At 40.0% G+C, this 14,598-nt stretch overlaps 1 protein-coding gene across 1 annotated transcript in view; it reads left to right on the top strand.

Moving 5' to 3' along the window:
* Smpx (small muscle protein X-linked) overlaps positions 1–12,286 on the top strand; it is a 59,700-nt gene extending 47,414 nt beyond the window's left edge. The window contains exon 6 of the mRNA XM_036175695.1: positions 11,934–12,286. The gene's annotated coding sequence lies outside the window, so the exon portion shown is untranslated. The remainder of the gene's footprint in view (positions 1–11,933) is intronic.
* Positions 12,287–14,598: the final 2,312 nt, after the last annotated feature.

Below are 14,598 nucleotides of genomic sequence, written 5' to 3'. Positions count from 1 at the left end.
CCTGGAAAGCCACAGCCTCATAGGTCAGAGGACCAGCAGTGCCATTTATTCCAACTAAAACCCAAGACCCAGACCTATGCTGAGGTCTTCTCTATACTCTCTGCTTTCCAGATCATGTCCCTTATCCTGGAGAATCACTTGGGTTTAACCACAAACTTGGCAACTTTTAAGTCTTATCTAAGCTTATTTCCCTCTAACAACAAAGTAAGTAACCATCTCATTGGAGTTTTTTTTTCTTTCTTTTTTTATTTTTGTTTTTCAAGACAGGGTTTCTCTGTGGTACAGCTCTGACTGTCCTGGAATTCACTTTGTAGACCAGGCTAGCTTCGAACTCACAGAGATCAGCCTGCCTCTGCCTCCTGAGTGCTGGATTAAAGGCGTGCACCACCACTGCCCAGCTATGGAGTTTCTTTTTAACAAGCCCAGTCTGGGCGTGCAAACAAAATGGATTGTGTTTTCAGCATGATGTGCTAAGAACTAATAGCCAGGTGCTGAACTATTGTCCTGTAAGTTTTGGGTCAAGGTCAGCTAGTCAGACAAGGCTAAACTTTTCAGTTCTCAGAATGCTGGTTCTGTATAATTTGACTGTCTCTTCCTTCTATCCCTTCAAGAAGTGTCCAAAGCCATATGATTCTATCCTGCAACTAAGATTATGCTTCTGACTTTCATAAGTAGCATCAGCTTTTCATGATTCTTATCAATAATAGCCATTCAACTGACAGAAACTATAACAACTGGACTTACTAGCTATTGCTGTGCAACAAGGAAGCACAAACTTAATAAGTTATAAGAACAATACCTATTACCTCATTCAGAAGGAGCTGAGATAAGTGATTGCAGCCTAGACTCCTCCCCAAATGCTAGTCAGGATATCAGCTGGAATAAAGTGTTGACAAAACCAGATGGTCCAGTCCCAGGGTGGCTCACTCACATTGCTGGCTAGCTGCTGCTGATTGTTTATCAGTAGGTTTTGGTGCCTTCCCTGGGGACCTCACCCATTGGGCTTCTTTCCTGCCATGGCAGCTGGCTTGCCACAAAGCATGTGATCCCAGCAAGTGAATTCTTTTGTGACCTAGTGCTGCAAGTCACACTCTGTCACTTTTGTGATGCACTATTGATGGTCACCAGTCAGTCCTGTTTTGTGTTGAAGGGAACTACATAGGGGTCTGAATTCCAGGATCAAGGACCATTGGGGGCTATTTTGGGGTGTTTATTTTTAGAGATGACAAAACTGAGTTTCAGAGAAGTTGCTGAAAGCCATGTAGCTATTTGCTGTATCTTATACATACACAGTAACATTCACTGTGCTTTCATCTCTGTAATGCTTACTCACTGCCAACTTTCTCAAGGACTACTTGTCCTCCTCCTCCCCTTGTCCCTTTTCCTCATCTTTTCCATCCATCTCCCCCTTTCTCCCCACTCTTCTCTCCCTCCTCTTCTTTTTTCCTCCTCTCTCCCCCTTTCCTCTTTTTGCCTCCTCCCTCTCCTCCCCCTTTTTCTTCTTCCTCCTCCTCTTCTTCCTCCCCCTTTCTCCATTTGTCCTGAGTTTTGTGTTGAAACTAGCTAAGCAGACCAGGTCAGTCTCAAACTGTGCTGATCCTTTTGCCCCTCCTTCTGCCTCTGAAGTCCCAGGATTACAGGCATGTGCCAATATGTCTGCTTTACTATTTCATATACGTATTTGAAACACTGAATTCTGTTTGTCTTTATGAAGATGGGAAAGATTTTTTAAGCACAAAGCTGCTTTCCCTGACACCACTATAAACCACATCTAAACAAAGCGCAGACTCTGAACAGTAGGGATATGATTTCTTCACTTATTTGAGTCTTTAGGAAGCAGGATTTGAGAGAGAGAGAGAGAGAGAGAGAGAGAGAGAGAGAGAGAGAGAGAGAGAGAGGGAAACTAAATATTTTACATGTGAGAGGTAGATTTTAACTTTTCTTCACCTTATTTTACTTGTTTTCTTTGCAGTTATTTTCTTACCCTCTCTTTTGATTTCTGAGGGCAAAAATTAGAATAAGCAAAAATAGTAAAATAAAAATGATACTCCAGCCCTAGGAACTCTCTACAAGAAGCACAACATTTTTTTCTAGAAAACTTATTTCTGAACATACACAAACACATTCATATCCATATATACACCAGTTTTTAAGGACAACTCTCAAAACTGTGGTGAATATTATCAGTTCTCTCCAAAATTCTATTTGATATAGATATCCTCTAAGAAAGGAAACAAGAAAGCAACCTCTTGTATATTCTCTATCTTTTTTCAGTCAGTTAAAAAATGACAAGGCCTGTCATCCTTGATCAACTTATCTAGTCAGGAGATATGACACCTTTCTTGCTGCCTGACCTATTTTGTTTAATGGAGCTGGCTCCTTTGCCCTCTGACAAGCTAGCTTTTCGCTCGTGTTCCATTTATAGCAGGGTTTTATTAATGGTTAAATCGTTAGGAATGGATCTGTCTCCTTCACAAGGCCTGTCCCCTGTTCAAAATTAAGCCATGACATCCAAGAAGCTGTCCATTTCTACTTTATTTAAAGTCAGATTCCTCCCATCCCACAAAGTGCTATGAAGAGACAGGCAAAGTGCCCAATATTAGTTAGTTCTAACTGCATGCTCCAGAGTCCAGTCAGTTAGGAGCTGCCTTGTGTTTACTGCTCTAAGTAATGTTTTCACGACCTGTAAGAATTCTCTTCAGCCTTCCATGGAATCTGGAGATGTAGAATTGAAATGCTTTTTTTTTTTCTGAGAAATCTAGTTTTCTACTGAGTCCCCAAGCCCTTCTTTTTTTCTGCAACTTAGTTTTAGCTCACTTGTTTCTTTTTTAAAATATAATTTTATTTCATTTGTTACTCCTGTTGTTGTGGTGGTGGTGGTAGTGTGTGCATGCACACACAGGTATATGAGTATGCACATTCCATGGCATCTATGTGGAGGTCAAAGAACAACTTTCCAGAGTCTATTCTCTCCTTCCACCATGTGGCTTCTGGGATTGAACTCTGGACAGTAGGTTTACATGACAGCTAAGCCATCTTTATGGCTGCCAAGCCCTCGTTAACTCCCTTCAATTCTCCTCTCAGTACATTTAGATCTCTCCCAACCATCTACACCACTAAAAGCTTGAAGATAACATGACACAGACTGAAAGCCTTGCTTGGAAGTCAGAGGAAGGATGTGTTGATTTATAAGCTTTGTGTGGGTCTTTGAGAATAATAGCACAGTTCACATTATGTGGGAGGCAGTCTGCTAAATGCTTTAATGTGTTATCCTCACAGAGCTTGACACTATTATTTTTCTATCAATAAAAAATTGGGGCTCAATGGTTAGGCAACTTGTCCAAGGTGTACAGGTAGAAAGCAGGAGAGTTGGGATGTGAAGGCTTGGTATGGTGTCCACAATAGTCATACAGAAAACATGACCAAATCTATAGTCAAGAGCTCACTTGGTACCCAGTTGGGAGGCAGGTTGGGCTAAGGGTGTTGAGCAGTTTCTCTGATGCATTGATTACAGGCATTAATCAAAGCTTCATTTCAGAGTTTCTTAAAGAGGCTTCAGAAGTGCTGCTCAAATCTTGGAATAAGAAAAAAAAAATGGGGCTAGCAAACATTGTGAGCCCAGGTACAAGTGATCATTAAACTCTGTTACAAGGCAAATTTAGCAGAGCAGGTAAATCTAATTTCCCAGAAGGGACTCTTAATCTCATTAAGTTTATCAGAAAATCTCTCAGGTTTTATTGGCAGTGTTTCCCAGAAGAATGCTTTTATTACACCAGAGACCAAAAGCTCTGTTCTGGCTCAAGTTTGAAAGCATTTTCTTTCACCAAAATGGCTCTCTCTAGATATGGGTTTCTCCTCCTCTGTACTGTTAGCTTTGGGGCCAGAGAACTGTGGTGGTATTGTGTTCCCCAAAATATTGTGCACCATAATAAATTTATCTGGGGTCAGAGAACAGACAGCCACTAGATACAGAGGCTAGAAAATGGTGGCACTCACTCCTTTAATCCTAGCATTTCAGAGACAGAAATCCCTCTGGATCTCTGTGAGTTCAAGGCCATATTGGAAACAGCCAGGCAAGGTGACACACACCTTTAATCCTAAGAAGTGAGCCTTTAATCCAGGGACAGATGGCAAAACAGAAAGATATATAAGGCGTGAAGACCAGAAACTAGAAGCATTTGGCTGGTTAAGCATTTGGCTGGTTAAGCTTTGAGGCTTTGAGCAACGCAATTCAGCTGAGACCCATTCGGATGAGGACTCAGAGGCTTCCAGCCTGAGGAAGCAGAATCAGCTTATGAACTGGCAAGGTGAGGTAGCTGTGGCTTGTTCTGTCTCTCTGATCTTCCAGCATTCACCCCAATACCTGGCCTTAGGTTTGATTTTATTAACAAGACTCTTTAAGATTCCTGCTACAGAAAACTCCATTGTGAGGATTGCTCAAGGATGCTTGCTTATGCCACTGACACCCCTTCTTCCTGGTTGTAATAATTAAATGTGTTCACACATTGTCACCTGTCAGTGGTGCCAAGCCCTGGTTAGAATCACTTCTCTAGACCCTTTGTTTTCTAAATATGGCCCATGGAACAAAAGCATTCCTTAGGAAGGTGGGGAGGGGGCACACACAAGCTCAAGCTTCATCCCCAGACTTCACAAAGTCAGAATCTGCAGTTTAACAAGATCCCTAGGGCATCTGGACATCAAAGTGTGAGTAGCCCTTCTAGACCTGTGTTTGTCAACCTTGGCTTCAAACTAGAGTACCCAGGAAACTGTAAAAACTACTGATTGCACCCCTAGAGACTCTGATGTAATGGCTCAGGAGCATGGGCTCTGGGATTACAAACAAACTTCCAGGTGATTCTACTGTACAGCCAACTTTGATATCCTGTTTTGAGTTTTAAAAAAATGACCACAACTTAGGAGTGATTTACAACAGCCTATAAATGAGCCCTTTAAGATATGATACTTTTCCTTTCCATGAACATCTTTTTCTGACCTTTTAACTCTTTAGATTATGTAGTTAAAACATTTTGGTGCAGTTGGACATAGTGGCACATGCTTTAATCCCAGCAGTCAGGAGGTAGAGGCAGGTGGATCTCTATAAATTCAAGGCATTGTGAGTTCGAGGCCAGCCTGGTCTATATGGCCAATTCCAGAACAGCCAGTGTTACACAATGGAGAGACCCTGTCTAAAAAAAAAATTGTGACGTCTTCAAAGGTTAGGATTAGGTCATAGTTAGCTTTTAAAATAGAAGTTGAGTGATTAATGGTAGGTGGAGGATAAAAAGCATTGACATGAGCTTCTTAGATGGGCATTCAAATCATCCTTCTCATCCTTGATTGCTTGCACTTCTAAAAACATTCCACAGGCAATCCTGTCAAGAGAAGGGGCTGGGGGGCTGGAGCTCAGGTGCTCTCAGGTAAAGCCCTTGGATCAGTTGCCACCACTATAAAAACCAGGCATGGAGGCACATGCCTGTAATTTACTGGGGAGTTTGGGTGGAAGCACCAGAAATTCAAGGCCATTCTTGACTATGTGATGAGTTTAAGCTTGTCTGGGATCCATGAGGACATGTCTGAAAAGAATAAAGTTTGTTTTTTTTTAAATGAAATACATAGTTATATAAAGATCCCCTGCAAGTTGGGAATCAAAACACTAACATCTTAATCTATGGTTAAAGAAAATGAACTCACAATGCCATATGTATTTTTTTATTTTTCATTCATCATATCACTTGATCTTTTATATTTCCTCTATTAGTTTGCCTAATATAACTATTATTGGATTGATTTCTTAATTTTTTCAAAGGCCTAAAAGCAAATAATCATTTTCATACCATTGTATATTTAAACCAAGACATTGTAATTTGGGGATTATGTGTAAATTAAGAAAAGCCTCATCAAGTGGGATGGGGTGTGAATTAATGGTAGATGATGTGCTTATCCTGTGTGGCCCTGGGTTCAATCTTTAGCCTCAAGAAAAAAAAAGTGTCATGAGAACAAATACCTGGAAGACCCCATCACACTGTTTCCCTGGTATTTGTTTATTTGTACAGTTTTAAACACACAGCTAAACTATGAGGAGGAAAGAAACTTATTCATTAAATATAGGTATTCATTAGAACAAGTACAAGAATATTTCAGTAAAAAATTAAAATATTTAAAATTTCTATTTACGTGCATGCAAGTGTGTGTGTGTGTGTGTGTGTGTGTGTGTGTATGTGTGTGTGTGTGTGTGTGTGTGTGTGTGTGTGTGTGTGTGTGTGCATGCAGAGGCCAGAAGAGTACATTGGATTCCCCTGGAACTGCAGTTAATAGGCAGTTGAGGGCTTCCTGATATGAGTGCTGGGAACCCAACTCAGGTCCTCAGAACTGAACCTAGGTCCTCTGGAAGGGCAGCAAGCACTCTTATTAACCACTACACCATTTCTCCAGTCCTGTTAGTCAAATTTTGATACACTACAGATATTTTTCTTTGTATCTGTGATCCACACATAAATATGCAATTCTTTGTGTCTGTTATTCCACTGCTGAACTTATGAATGTACAGAAATCTGTACAATCTGTACAGATTACTTATTCCCATTTTATGAAAGGGTTGAAAAATAATTTAGCATGGGGGAAAGAGCTCTCAGCTGTTAACTAGGTACAGCTCAACCATTCTTGATTCAACTTTCCTAATTTCAAAAATGAGATATACCCCAGCTCCACTGCCTTAAAGCCATACCTTTTATTTGAATGCTGAGACTTTGGACAATTCAACATGATCATTGTTATTGTACAGTCAACCAGCTTTAAGGTGATCTCTATGACAATATCGTTTTCAGCCATGCACTGTCTAACCATTTGGATTTTTCTAGAACCAGCTTGGCAGCTGTAGGAACAATCTGGGTATTTTTTGATATAAACACCCTTGTCTCTACACCTAGGATTTTAAGATACATGTACATGATACAAGTCTGTCTTCATCATTTGGAAAAATCTTTGTTGAGACAGCAGTCCCCTCAACTTACCACTTTGTCCACCACTAGTGGTTACTGAGTTTTGCTATACTAGAGAAGTTTTTTGTCACATACTTTAGTAAAATACTTCTAATAATTGGCTTAGAATTTTGTTTTACTGACTTTATGAGTCTTTGTTTCAGATTAAAAAAAAAAAAAGATTCCTAGGCTCAGGGTTGCCTAAATAGAGTTATAGTGGCACATGCCTTCTTCTCTTTTTGTGGCTCTGTCATGCTTCTTATACGCTGTTGTAGCTTGCACTACCAACCTCATGGTGTGATCATAATGACTCCATAGGACAATGTGTGTGGATGTGCCTTGCAAACTCTAGAAGGCTCCACAAATGCCAGGACCTTGCCGTAATCTGCTAACCCCTAATGAACTTCAAGGCTTGAACCAGTGTGCTCGGAGTATATGGTTGGCCATTGCAAATGAAACTGGAGTACAAGGCACTGCCTGTATCTGAGTGTCACTACTCCTGAGTGTCATTGTGTTTATGGGTGTATGATTTGGCACCACATAGGAGGGAGTAATTGCTGCACCACCCGCAGAGTGTGTGGTCAAAGGAACAAATGCAGACAAGTGTTGAGTGGACTCCATTTCCCATGTGATGTATGTGGGGTCACAGTGACTATGAGTAAGCCAGCTATAAATGGGTCATGGTGAGGCATAAACATCATATGATCCTCATCCTAGACTTAGAGTGACACAAGGGAGGTATTTAGTATATTTCTTACAGCAACCAAAATGTGCCTTGGCCAAAGGGAAATTGAAGGAGGGGCTTCTGGCTTTTAAATTTCAGGGAGAAAAGAAGTGTTGGGTAATTGTCAAGTGACTTTTCAGCAGGATATTTCACCTTCCTTCATGAGGCTAGGACACAGAGGAGTCACTGACATCTGTTTTCTAGGTGGTGAAGCATCGTGGCCCTGGTGATTGCCCAACATACTTGCATTCCAACACCCTGACAAACAAGTGTGCTTTACAGCATGGGCAATTTTAGCTCTGGATATCTTCCCATTGATTCTATTTCTAAATTAGAGCCCTGACTCAGAGAAGAGAGTGCTGGTCTCTGGATTCCCAACTTTTTGTATTCTGGTATCAGCCATGTATTCTCAGTACACAGTGAGTCCCATGAGATCAGAGATACAGACTCTATTCCTCTGGGACTTTGTAGTCCAGGGAAGATTATGTTTGACCTTATCCATGGGTTCTGTGCCTGGGCTCACTGGGCCATCTTAATTTCTATGGGAAAGGGAGCTGGGGTGAGCTACAACATGATCTATAAGACAATAGGGATATTTCTGCTGTCCTAACTATTACTTTCTGACTGGCTCCTACAGAAACAACCAGGCTCAATATGTAGATAGAGGTATGCCTAGCACACAATAGATAATCAAAACTGGTGCTGTCACCATCAACTCTTTGTCTTTTCCCATGTGAAGTATAGGCTTGTGGCAAGACCCAGCCAGCGTCTGTCTCTTTAACCAGGGTTTTGCAGACTGCTTTGACTCTTAGGCACAGTGGCTGATGGGAAGGAGCCTACTTCCTTTAAGGCTAGTGCCACCTAAATAATATTTCTCAGTAAAGCCATGATTTTATCTAGCTGGGAAGATGTCTAGTGATCAGAGTCCTCACGGAGCCTGTCATATAAATGGTACCATTTCTGGGTTGCAGACAGTGCTTCACTGTCTGGACATTTCTCAGAGAGAAATCACACTTCACAGAATATGCCTCAGTGACAATTTGCTATGGATCATCACCCCTTTTATGCTGTTCAGAGAAGTCCAAGGAATGTCTTAGCTTCAAGGTCAGCTTGTCATGGACCTCTCACTTAGCCAGAAAGGCTGGCCATATGTCACCCAACACAGTGCTCACTGCAATAAATTGAATACAACACACTCTAGTCATGATGGGACTCTGTCTGGGGCCTAGAGAAGAATTGACAGCACAGCGGGGACATAGCACATCAAATCATCAGTCCTGCTTTATTGAATTTATGACCCCTTGCTCATTCCTGCTGCCTCACATTGAAGAATGTGAGGCTATCTGTAACTCCAACACAGTTATCATTTCTTGGTCCTATTCATCAGGCCTGAGATTCCTATATCAGGTGTAGTTGATAGGCAATCAGATGTAAGCAGAAATGGATAGGGCACATGCATACCCTTTAGAAAGGCATAGCCCATGGCAGGAGAATTATAGTGGGAAATGCAAGGAGAAGAAGATGATATGCATAAGCAGATTTACACCATTCAGGAGTCACACAGAGAAGCATAGAGGGTTTCAGTCTAAATTTTTAAGCAAAGGGCAAGAAGTCTCTGATGGCCTTGCCATGTTGCAGAAACAGTGCGTATGTAGTTCAGTGAACTCAGAGGGCAGAGGATGAGAGAACAGTTATAGACAGGATTAGCATGGTGCCCAGTATGAGTATATGAGACTGTCGTCAGTCATGTACCTCTCATCTAGAAACCCAGGACAGAGACCAAAGTGCCATCTTACTTACTCTTGGTGACTTTTGAAAATTGGTAGAAAAAAAATTTCCTTAAGTATACAACAGTGCAATGAAGAAATAACATGTACTGTCAATATACAAGGGAATTCAATCCAGCCTTAGAAATTCTGCACTGTAGGTCATGGATGAACTGGTCAGCATTATGCAAAGTGAAACATTACTCACAGAAAGAGACATATACTATATGATTTTTTAATATGATGTACCTATCTAGTCAAACTTATAAAAGCAAAGATTCTTGCTAGGGGCTGGAGGGAGGAAGAAATAAGGGATTACACATCAATGGATATGAAATTTCAGTTAAACAAGATGAATTATCTTTCAGGATCTACTATCCATTTTACCTAAGCCAACAATAACATATTTTACATTTACATGTTTGTTGAGAGTAGATCTCATGTTGTGTTCTTACTACAATACAAAAATCAAATTCTACAGAAATTCAAAAGGTCATTTCATTTTACAACCATAATGGCTTCCTGCTTTCCCCTCTAGTTCAAAGAGCCATCCAAATCATCCTTGTTAGTAGACTGGAAAGAGTGTCAGAGTCAGGACACCTAAGTTAAAATCCATTTTTTCTATTTAGAAGATGTGAAGCTTTGAGCAAGTCACTTTGCTGTTGGAAGCTCTCTGCATTTTATCTCAGCAAGGAGAACAATGCAGCCTACATCATAGCCATGCTACAAATGTTCAGATCCGTGTGGGGGCTCTGTGATCTCTACAGATGCATACTGGGAAGCAAAGCTTTCTAAAAGATGTCAGCTGTACACTTCTCAGGGATCATAGGCCATATCTGGGCTCCATGACTCCCACTAGCTATAAGAGATATGTGGAAATATAGTATTTGGCTTGCCAACTTTTGAAGTAGAGAAGAAATCAAGGGTTGTGGAGAGAATCAAGCTTTAGTTTTCACCCCAGCAGACACACCACCTCTGCCTGCAGATTTTTTTAAAATCTTGCCATTGGTGATAAAAAAAAAAGTATTTATTCTACCTAGAAACAATTTGTCCCATTCACATAAGTAAAACACACAAAGAATGCCACTCAAGACTAATGGAAAACAAATGTGTCAATAATGTTTGATACTTGGTGGGGAAGAAACGGCACCATGTTATTAGCTATTGCTGCATGATGAATAGCTCCCAAATCCAATGATGAAAACAAAAAACGTTTTCATTCTGGCTCATGTGTTTTGTGTTTAGCTGATCTTGGCTGTACTCAATTATGAGTCTTCAGGTCTTTTAGCTCTTTGCTACAGGTTTCTCATTCCTTGGGAGTCAAAAGGCTTATGCGGGCATACTCATGTTATGGCAATAGCAGAGGAACAACTAAGCAAACAGAAGCATGTAATACTCTTATTTAAATTTATTTATTTATTATATATACAGCCTGTATGACTGCAGGCCAGAAGAAGGCACCAGATCTCATTACAGATGGCTGTGAGCCACCATGTGGTTGCTGGGAATTGAAATCAGGACCTCTGGAAGAGCAGTCAGTGCTCTTAACCTCTGAGCCATCTCTCCAGCCCCAGCATGTAATACTTTTAAAGACACTTCTGTCTCATTTCCTTGGCCAAAGAAAAGCACATATCCAAACTTAGCCATTAGAACTTAAACCCTCCCCACAATGGTAGGAAATTATAGTTACATGGCTGTGGAAATGGATAGAGAAAGGGTTCAATTAGAGTCATGAATCCAAATTTCTACCAGGCTAGGTTTTGCCTGTTTTAATTTAGTTTTAAATCCAGCATACATTTTTAATTCTATAGAGGAACACCATCCTAATTTAGTCCACAATTACTTAAATCACTAGAACCAAAGTTGATGATTATACTATACCTTTTTTTTTCACAGTTCACATTGCATACTTAGAATTGAGAGATTCATTTGTAAGTAAAAATGGGGTCTTATACCTCATTTAACTTGTGCTAATCATATTGGTATATGCTGTCCCTAAAAATATCTCATGAAAACTAAACCAAACAACAAACTTAGAGGATACTGCATTAGGTGAACTAAGCTAGCTAGGGAAAGGATACTGTATGACCTCACTTGAAATCTAAATATTGAGTTTTCAGAAGCAGAAAGTAGAATGGTGGTTTCTAGGGACTGAAAGATTGTGAAATGTTGAGAAGGCATAAAATGTCAGTTACATGGCAGGAATGTGTGTCCAGTATGGTGACTACCGTTAATAATGTAGTACATGTTTGAAAACTGTTAAGAGAGTAGATTGTCAGTGTTCTAACCACAAAAAAGTGTGAGTTGTTATAGATGCTAATTAGCTTGATTTAATTACTTCATGGTGTATGCATATATCAAAATATCACACCACATTATAAATATAGAGTTTCTGTTTGGTAGTCGTATCTTAATAAAATTAAGGAGGGAAAGATCCTAATGATATGTTTGCTTTTTCTTTTGCAGGGTTGACATGAAGAATTAAAGGAGGAAAAATGGGTTGAAATAAACACACTTCTTTAAAAAAATTTATATATTTGTATGATGATTATGAACTTCCTGAACGCCCAAGACTCTAGCAAAAATATCCTCTTTGTGCATTTCTATTTCTTCTTTCTAGTTGGTTGCACTTCTCACTTCAGCTACATTTTTGGCACCTTGCAGAGAAAATCAGTCCATGAATTCAGCATCCGGGGAGTGTGGTTTGGAGGAGAGATGTGATCATATGGAGGGTACGGCAATGTGCCTGCAGTGGTTTGGACGTTAAGGTCTAAATTACTTCCTGCAGTCTTTTGATCAATATTTGAGAAGTCTTTTAGTTTTTCACCTTTTAAATTACCTCAATTAACTTCTTATGAGTTCAAATAAATGTTTGAGTAAATACAAAATGTGAATCTAGACTAAATTAATTTTCATATCTTCTGATAGCTACATGTTCCCTAAAGTAGAGAGAAATATTATATATGAAGCAGTCAAATTCCATATTGCCTAAGTGGGGACTTCTGAATCAGGTACCATGGGAAACACTATGGCTGGCTGATCATTGCACATGAGCTTAAATATTGCTTGAATAATTTTGTACTGCTGTTACTTCCCATCAGAGGATGACATGGATGGTGAGTGCATTTTAGTTCCATGGAAGCTCAGAACTCTCATATTCCAGATGGAACAGAGTTCAATTTAATACCCAGTAAAGTAAAGCTTAGTGATGAGATCAGAAGAGAGGGGTTGATCAGACATCTGTTGTGCAAAGGAGGCAATATATATATATCCTGCCAAGATGGAGACATGTCCAGACATAGGCCTGTAATACCAACACTTGCATCACTAGGTCAAAGCCAGCCTGGGCTACATATCAAGGCCCCATCTTGAGAGAGAGAGAGAGAGAGAGAGAGAGAGAGAGAGAGAGAGAGAGAGAGACGGAGAGAGAGACATGGAGAGAGAGACACGGAGAGAGAGACACGGAGAGAGAGAGAGAGACAGAGGCACAGAGAGAGTCTGGATAAATTTAATTAATGCCTAGTACTACTATAACCTGAGAAGAAGCATGTGAGCAACCTCACAGTGAGGGACCAGATTATGAAACACCAGACTGTGTGAAAATCAAGCATGTCCCCTACCTGGTATGAACAGACTTTAGCACTATTTCTGGAGCTAAATAGTCTTTGTAGTCACTCCAGAGGAAATCACTGTCAAAAGTCCAATCTACTTCTCAATGTCACAAATGGAAAAGAGTGTCTTGCATTTCCATTCCATGGAGGTTGTTTTCTGAAAGGTTGCCTGTTATCTAGTTGGCTCCTACCTACTTGGGCTCCCAGGTGTTTTGCCAGAGTGTAGTCTATCTTGCTCATCTATATCTAGTACATACATAATTGGTAGTGAATATCAATCAAATTGTGCCAGCCTATCTTTTGTGAGCACATCAAGCTCTAAATAATATGGGACTGTGATGCCTCAGGCTGTCTGATATGGTTGGATAGGGTTATAAAATTACCTCAGTGCTCACTTTGTTTAAATATAGGTTATTGCATTCTAGTTCAAAATTAAGGTCCAATTTAATGTTATAAAAACTGTCTTCACATTTTAATAAGTCTATCAAGGCACATTTGCAGCATAATACCAAATAAAGCTATGAGACAAGTTCAGTGGATTTAGGAGACCTTTGAATTTAATATGTATGCTATTTTGTTAAGGCTTAAATTCACATATTCACAATATGATAGGGAAAGTTCTGTATTGAACTAGTCATTGAACAGTGCACGTAGTATAATATTGGAAAAGAAGAATCCTTGCTTTCAATGAAGTTATCGTTTTCAAAATTCACATATTTCACACTAAGTAGTTCTTTAAATATTCATCTTGAGCTGTGTGTGTGGCTCAGTGGTAGTGTATTTGTCTATTATTGGTTTTGGTACCCAACAAAACAAACAAACATGACTCCCACCAATACATCAACCTGATAGGGTTGTTTGTACCTGTAGTCTCAGCCTCTTGGGAGACTGAGGCAGGAAGATTGATGGAGCCCAGTAGTTCACTACTACCCTGGACAATATACTGAGACCCCATCTCAAAACAGAAGTCCCATATATCATGTTGAATCAGGCTTATTCATGTTAAATATTTATAAGAAAAACACATCATGTATAAACCTTTTCCATGGAAGATAAGCAATATTCAAGTAGTTGATTTTGTACAAAAAAAAAATTAGAAACAGCACTGTGTTCAGTAATGCATGAGGCACTATGCCCAGTTGGTATACACATCTGCAATGGTATGATTTCCACTAGAATCTGAATACAGCATTCACTTTACCTACATCCTGGCTATTGACGATGTGCTGGGGGAACTTACTTGCTGGGGCAAACAAATTCATCCACATGAGCAACTTGCTTAAAAACCCTCCCACATGCCCCTTTTCCTCCCTGTGGTGCTTGAAACAGAATAAAAAGAGAAGGCTCAACGGGGCCCAGGACTGCAAGGGTCACTTGGAAATTCTCTCTTTGTGGAAGAGCAACTGTCAGAACGTAAGAGTCTGGACAGAGCCACCCGTTTTGTATGATCTTTACATTTGAGAGTGAAGACTGGAGGGTAATTATCTTCGTTTCCAAGGTTACTTACTGAATACCTGACA

This window comes from Onychomys torridus, chromosome X, assembly GCF_903995425.1.
Source record: "Onychomys torridus chromosome X, mOncTor1.1, whole genome shotgun sequence".
In the NCBI taxonomy this organism is placed as follows: Eukaryota; Metazoa; Chordata; class Mammalia; order Rodentia; family Cricetidae; genus Onychomys; species Onychomys torridus.
This window is presented reverse-complemented; position numbering and strand designations above follow the sequence as displayed.